The following is a 7607-nucleotide window of genomic DNA, read 5'->3' as shown; positions in this document are numbered from 1 at the left end:
CATAAAATCGTTACATAACCGATAGAGATTCGAGCCAACGCATAGATCTCAAAAAGTCGCATGACATAATTTTCGTTCCATGAGTGCAGCGTGAAATTGGCCCGCACATACAAAAAAAATAATGAGAGAGAGAGAGAGAGAGTTCTTTTATTCGTCAACCATGAAATATAGTAAAGGCAATGTCCACAAAGATTCACGTCCAATAGTATACATTTTTAAAATTTTCCTAACTATGAATGATAACAACCAGTGTGTTTACAATAAAAACGTTTACACAAGATTAGCTAGAACGTACCTGACTATAAGGTAAATTATAAACCCATTTCGGGGGTCACACACCATTCAAAATCAGCACATTCTCTCGGTTTACACATTTATTCTGTGAGACTTTCAGGTTGTAGATCTCTGCTATAGCCGATGAGGCGTCTGTTAAGCTGTATTAGGATAAGTGTTCATCCGATTCAGTTTATTCTTAGGTTCGAACATTTCTTAGCGGATGCTGAAAGTTACAATCTTAGCGAAAAGAGCGGGTATGTCCATTGTCCACCCGCGTACCACCCCTGATATACGGGTGTCAATATAAACCTATGTCACACGAAACCAGATCCTACCTCAGACTTATACCGCGGTATAAATCGAGTGCAACATTTTGCTCCAAATTAAGCATGCACGTATAGGACCGTAGGAAGGTATGCACGTAGCCACGTACGATTTATGACCACGATATAATTCTGAGTTAGGTTCTGGCTTCTTGTACCACTCTTTTCGGGCCTTTGGGTTTAAAGTAGAGCCCGACCGATATTGGATTTCTGAGCCGATACCGATAAGACCGATATCCAGTACCTCCACCGATAACCCCGATATATTCAGCCGATATTCAAAAGATATGGAATATAGCTCAAGGCCCATATTTAACACCCCAGAGCATTTCTTTCAACAACTTTACAGCCATTGATATGCTTGAACATGAAATAAATGATCAAGGAACTATAAAAATGTATCAAAAGCACCAATCCAGCTGTTGCAGATTACAGTTCACGAAGCACAATTTCTCGGCCCTTTCTCCAAGGAGTGAACTTCTGTGGTCTTCCATAGATGATGTATATAGTACTAAACACAGTGAGCAGTCTTTCACTTGGTAGCATAGTTAGTGGCACAGCAGGAAATCTTTCTTCATTTCGGTTCTACCGCTCCCTTGCAGGGGATCTTTCCTTCAATGGTTTAACCAAATATTGATATTCTTCTGACAATGCACCTGGAGCCTTCAGCACATCATTAACAAATAGCTGATGAGAATGTGCAAAACAACTCAAATTGTCCACGTCTGCAACTGCTCCACCCATCCCCCAGGCCCCATGGGCCTTTGACCAGCATTTCGACAATCAATTGATCAATATTTTACACTCTTTTGTCAGAATTGGCCAATGTCATCATGGAATCAAAAATTTCCGTATCAATTACTGGCTTTACTCCACGTTTGCTTGATTTTCTTGCCCTCTATGCTCGCATATTTCCTATCATGGTGGCCCCGCAGGCCTCAGTCAGACGACTTCATACATTACTGGTATAATTAGCTCTGTTGGTACCGAACCGGGAAATGTTTCGACGCGACGCTTTTCTCTATCATTACGAGGGTCAGTCCAGCATGATTGAAGCTCTCATTTCTCTTACTGATTGAAATCTTCTGCAGAGTGCAGACAACTATCCATCCAGCTGCTCTCTGTCTTTGGTGATCGATTACTGCAGGGGGATTCCCACGAAGTCAGTGGGGCATAACGGTGGTTAGTTATCTATAATATTCAGATAGACACGCCTACTGCCCTGTATGCAGTATGCACTATATGCAGCTTGGCCATTTATTTTTATAATTGACCGTCCTCACGTCTTTCATCGACTTCTCTTGACTCCCTACCACCATGTTGTGACGTCACGAAAATGGCCGATATTTTTTTACCTTCAATGGCCGATACCGATATTTCTCTCCAAGCGTGATATCGACTCGATATTATCGGCGAGCCGATAATCGGTCGGGCTCTAGTTTAAAGTTTAAACACATATTATTTTTGCTAAGAGTGTACTTTTAAGTGGTGTTGAATAAGCGCTTAGTTGGGTACTTTTCGGCCTGCCTTGAGACTTGCTCTTTCACAAGAGTAGTTAATATTTGACTCAATTGAGCATAGCGTCGGGTTACCATACGTCCTCTTTAAAGAGGATTTGTCCTCTTTTTTGACTTTTTTGAAAGCGTCCTCAGAGGACGTCCTTTTGTCCTCTTTTTTGAGATTTTGTCCTCTTTTTAGAGAATTTAGGTAAGATTTACGGCCAAAATCGACTGAGATACCGTAAATCCGCACCGAAATAACGCTCAGGCGGGTATTTCGGGAGCTGAGCCGGAGCTGGCCTTTTATTAGTCAACCACCTGAGAATGTGAAGGGAAAAACTGTAATTTGGGCGCCAAGCGAGAAAGATGACCTTTTTTTACAGTTAACCGACCACGAAGTGAGAAAAATTTACCATTTTTTCAGGATTTTCCACCGGTTTTGCAAGTCTGAAAATTCTGAAAAAGTGCCCTCTTTTCACATTTCCAAAATATGGTAACACTAGCATAGCGGGGGTGACTAATTTGACGATGGAACAACTTCGATTCAAATCTTTGTTTTCTCATTCAAAATGGATATTATGCATTGCATGCATCCGACATATGGCATATAAGGATATACCTTATTTCTCCATCAGCCTCACACGAATTGCTACGCGCTCTGCAGTCTACACCGATGCTTGACATTGACTGACACCCATAATATTTAACAGCTATGATGATTCTGGCCATTGTTGAAGAATTCGGAGTGACAGTGCATATCAAAATCACTTCGGATCAAAAAGTCATCATTTCTCTTAGGTGGCGTTTCAGGTCCGATAAGGGTTGTTCCACATTCCTCGCCCAATTTTACGAACCACTGCATTATAGAGCAGTGATTCCCAACCGCGGCCCTGAGGGCCGCATGCGGCCCCCAGCTACCCTTCTTGCGGCCCCCACAAAAATATTGAGAAATCGATTTATGAATTTTTTTTTATATATATAAAATACTCTTGCTTGGGTTGATACTGCTTGGGTTGAAGTCTGGAGTTTTCAATTAAGATTGCAGGAAAGTTGTGAGTAGACTGCTAAGATTACGTCACTGCTGTTTCAATGCAATGTGCCCTAACTTTCCAGTTGAACGGGCAGTACCTATCCATATAGGTGTAGATATACGTATTGACAGGACCGTAACTGCCGCACCCCAATTGGGGGGAACGAGCTCGAAGGGGGCCCAAAATTATTTAGTGAATTAGCATAAATTATAGAGTATTTTATCAAATTTTATGCAACTTTTTCAAAGATTTTTCGCGCTGCGCGCGATTTCAAGTTTCCAAGTACCTCAATTATTGGGTATTATTCGACCGAGATAAAATACATAAGATTTATAGAAGTGGGCATATCGGCGTTGGTCATTACCGCGCCACGACGCACGAAGACATATAAAGTTTTACGCCATGTAACATGCGACTCCAAGAAGTGTGCCAGAACGATCGGCAGCGAGAAAACCTTGGCCGAAAAGGACTGCCTTTACGCTGACCGAGAACTTCGTTATGTATATTCACAATACATATAGGTATAATTGACCATAGGCGCCTAAATGACTGGCGCCGAATGTTCCTGTCTTGGCAATCTGAACGTCACGAGACAAATAGGCTACCGTCCCGCAGGGAATAATTATATGCCAGTGACGAACTACCAATTTGAAATCGTGTGCATCTTTTAGTTTGGTATGTTCGGGCGATCCTATATTTCTTGATATAGCAGACTGAAGGTCATGAAATAACAAATAACATCATGTAACGAAGTCGTACCAACGGGTCCGCCCGTCCGAATACGTTTAATTATTATTTACGTTTCCAAGACACCTCACTCAGCTCTACCGGTAAATCTGATTACGTGGGCAGAGAGGACAAGTAATTGATAGCAATATATATGCAATTCCCGATCTTATTGACCTATTTTATTTTGAATTATAGAAAGTTTTCGCGCTCCACGCTGGCTCACTAAACTGGGATCCTGATTTCGTGGCAGAAGCGCACAACCGGCACAGGGTTCCGGGTTATCACCCTATGGGAGCTCAAGACCTAAGTATTTTGGGGGCCTGACGAAGTGCTGTTTCGTTCCTGCCAACGGGTATACGCCCGAAGATGTTTAATTATTATTGAGTGGTCCTACCTATTCGAACACAACTCACTCGGCTCAACCGGTCAATCTGATTACGTGAGCAGAGAGAGAGGATAAAAATCGATACCAATATAAATGCAATTCACGATTATATTGACTGATTCAATCATGAATTATAGATATTTTTGCCCTTCGCGCGATTAGTCGAGAGAAGCTGCCTAAATCGGACACCCGATTTACATGATAAATAGCGGTAAACAGCCATCTAGCCTGAGGGGGTCTGGGGGCTTCTAAGTTCTGTTTATCACCCTATGGGGGGCCCAAAAGAAAAAGTTTTTTTTTGGGGGGGGGCTGACGAAGTGCTGTTACGGCCCTTAGTATTGATAACTAATTTACGGATAGATGTGCAACAAGTGACTCACGATTGAATATAGCTCGCGACCCAAGCGTCCGAATATTTTGATATGTCGGTGTTTATCGAATGCAAGTGTTGCACTGATTCCAAAAATACGAATTGAAATCTCGCCCGGGCAATAAAACTACTCCGAAATAGCCAGCAAAGGTTGATTGTTCTGAAAAACGGGAGCGCGGCAACACAATGGCCAATGGCGTCAAGCAAATGATCGGAACAATGCCAATTTTCATATTTTGGTGACTATTTTGAGTTCCTTTCATTGCCTTGGTATTCGTGCGGCCGCGGCCGTACTCTGAAATTCTAAATTTGGCCCTTCCACCGAAAAAGGTTGGGAACCACTGTTATAGAGGATACTGATGAATTCACGGACGCTTATAGTACGTCACTATAGACATAGGCATACCTTAAAGAAGAGGTACAGAGAATGTGAAAAAAGAAAATTAGTAGGTGATAGTAGTAAAGTGATAAAGACGAGCAATACTTCTCGAGATATTATGGAAAGTAATTTCAGAGTGATGTTACATGGGTCTTAGACGGATGGACAGACGATGTAACACGCCGTAGGCTACTGCACATCGATATAACCGAGTTGTGAATCAACAGAACATGCATTATTATATTCATTGCCAACAGCGTAAGCAATGGTAAAATCCTAAACCATCATCCATCACTGTTTGAGGTAATCCGGAGATTTGTTTCCATTACAACGGCAATTGAAATAACATGAAAGTTATTCGATAGAATTACGGTGTATTTCCGTGTCAGCCATCTGGGATCCAGAACTAGTTGAGTGTTCTAGGCGTTGATGATAATAATCCTGATTGGAAACTGGTCGTATATTTATAAATAATAATCCCTCGTTGAAAAACCTATAAAAGTCTGTGCTACCAGATCTCGATCTTCTCAGTATTCGAAGGGGTACATTGCGTATGTGCATGAGAAATCAGACTGATGCTGTAGGATTGTGACGTATCTAACGGTCTAGTTTGCGTAACAGACTTACTATAAGCGTGAATTCCAAAATATCATAACGCTTCCAAAAAGGATTTGTAAGGAAATTATTTAATTACCAGTGTGTCAGGCTATCATTAAGTTTCAATTTTTGATCATGTTGACTGCTAATTTCATGCTTGGCTGATACTGGTTCGCATGCAACATAAATCGCTGAAGACAAGACGTATTGTCGGGGGCTTTGTCCAGTGTCCACGTCGACGTACAAGACGAAATTCAAGCAGGAGTTATTAAGCAAAAGTCATCCCGCGATAGTATTGCCAGATCGGATCTTTTATACTTGGTATTCTCTGATCGGGCCCATAAATGCGTCAATATTACATTTGATTACTGGGACAGGGGTTCTTAACCGGGCCGTTGCGGCACACTAGTGTACCCGTTGGACTGCTCATGGGCGCGCCGCTAGAAAATGAGGTAAAGAGGGTTGCCACCAATGTTCCCTCTAATTTTTCACGAGTCTGCGCAAACACGCCAACTCACTGCGCAGGCCCTTGGACAATAGTGCGCAACCAGGCCCCCTCCCATAAGGTGATAAACCGAATTTCTGGGGGGCTTTGCCCCCAGACCCCCTCGGGCTCTGCGCTCTTTGCCGATACTTATCATCTACATCGGGTGCCGGTTTAGTGGTTGTGTCGCCTGAACGCGCGAAGCGAATTTTTTTTATATGATTCATGATTGAATCGGTCAATATGATCGGGAATTGCATATGAATTGCTATCCATTTTTATCCTTTCTCTGCTCACATAATCAGATTTACCGGTAAAGCTGATCCAGTCAAGTGTGTTAGAAAAGGTAGGTCTTGTAAATAATATTTAAACATCTTCGGGTACACCCGTTGGTATAATGACTTCGTTACATGATGCTATTTCGTGACATCCTATCTGCTATGTCAAAAGAAATTGAAATCGCTCAAACGTACTAAACTAAAAGACGAACACGATTTCAAATTGGTATTTCTCTACTGGAAAATAATGTTCCCTCGACATGGCATTTGTCTTGTTGTGGACTCGGATCGCCAGCACATGAACATTCAGCGCCAGCCATTTAGGCGCTTATGGACAATTAAACATATATGTTTGTATATATATCTAAGTTTTCGGTCAGCATAAGGGCAGTCCTTTTCGGCCAAGGTTTTCTCGCTGCTGATCGTTTTGGCGCACTTCTCGGAGTCGCATGTCACATAGCCTATAACTTCATATGTCTTGGGTGCGTCGTGGCGCGGTAAATGGTCGACTCCCAAGTGCCCATTTTTCTAAATAACGCGTATTTTTTTTGTTGGAGGAAGAGTACCCGATAATCAAGATATTTGACAAAATTAAATCAAAATATTTTGAAAATTTCTAAAAAAATGCATCATGATTTATGTTAATTCACGAAATAATTTTGGGCCCCTATGGAGCTCGGCCTCCTAATTGGGGATTTGGGGTTGGCAGTTACGGTCCTGAGGAAATCTTAAGCAATGTTCATGCCATGCGAAGAAGACTATTCGTGAGTTTCTCGCAGATTAACTTCGAGCTAGCCATTGTTATTTATAACTTTGTTAAACCATGTTATTTCTCCATTCCCGGACAATAATGCACTATTGAAATGATATCAGTATCGCTCACGCGTACGATACCATACTAAAAGAAAAGCTTTTTCATTAGGCGCACGTGATTGCAAAGTCTCATTTCTTCACGGAGCGCAATATTTACCATTGCGGGCCGCACTTGTACCTCGGTTTCAGACTTCAGCGATAACAGTATTTGCCCCAGGCAATGTTCCCTCTGATTTTTCACGAGTCTGCGCGCCTGCGTGGTCCCTTGGACAACAGTGCGCAACGACTAAAAAAAACATAACTTCGGATTTTTTGTGCGCAGCTTAGATTTTCTGTGCGCAGAGACCGTTTCAGCACTGTGCATTTGCGCACGTGCGCAGCTTAGAGGGAACATTGGTTGCCACCGACATATAAACAAAGTTGGGGGCATCCAAAATCTGACT

The sequence above is a fragment of the Botryllus schlosseri genome, chromosome 8 (assembly GCF_051294905.1).
Source record: "Botryllus schlosseri isolate E-star chromosome 8, Bs_hap1, whole genome shotgun sequence".
NCBI classification, from domain to species: domain Eukaryota; kingdom Metazoa; phylum Chordata; class Ascidiacea; order Stolidobranchia; family Styelidae; genus Botryllus; species Botryllus schlosseri.
The sequence above is the reverse complement of the archived record's forward strand: the minus strand, read 5'-3'. Positions refer to the sequence as shown.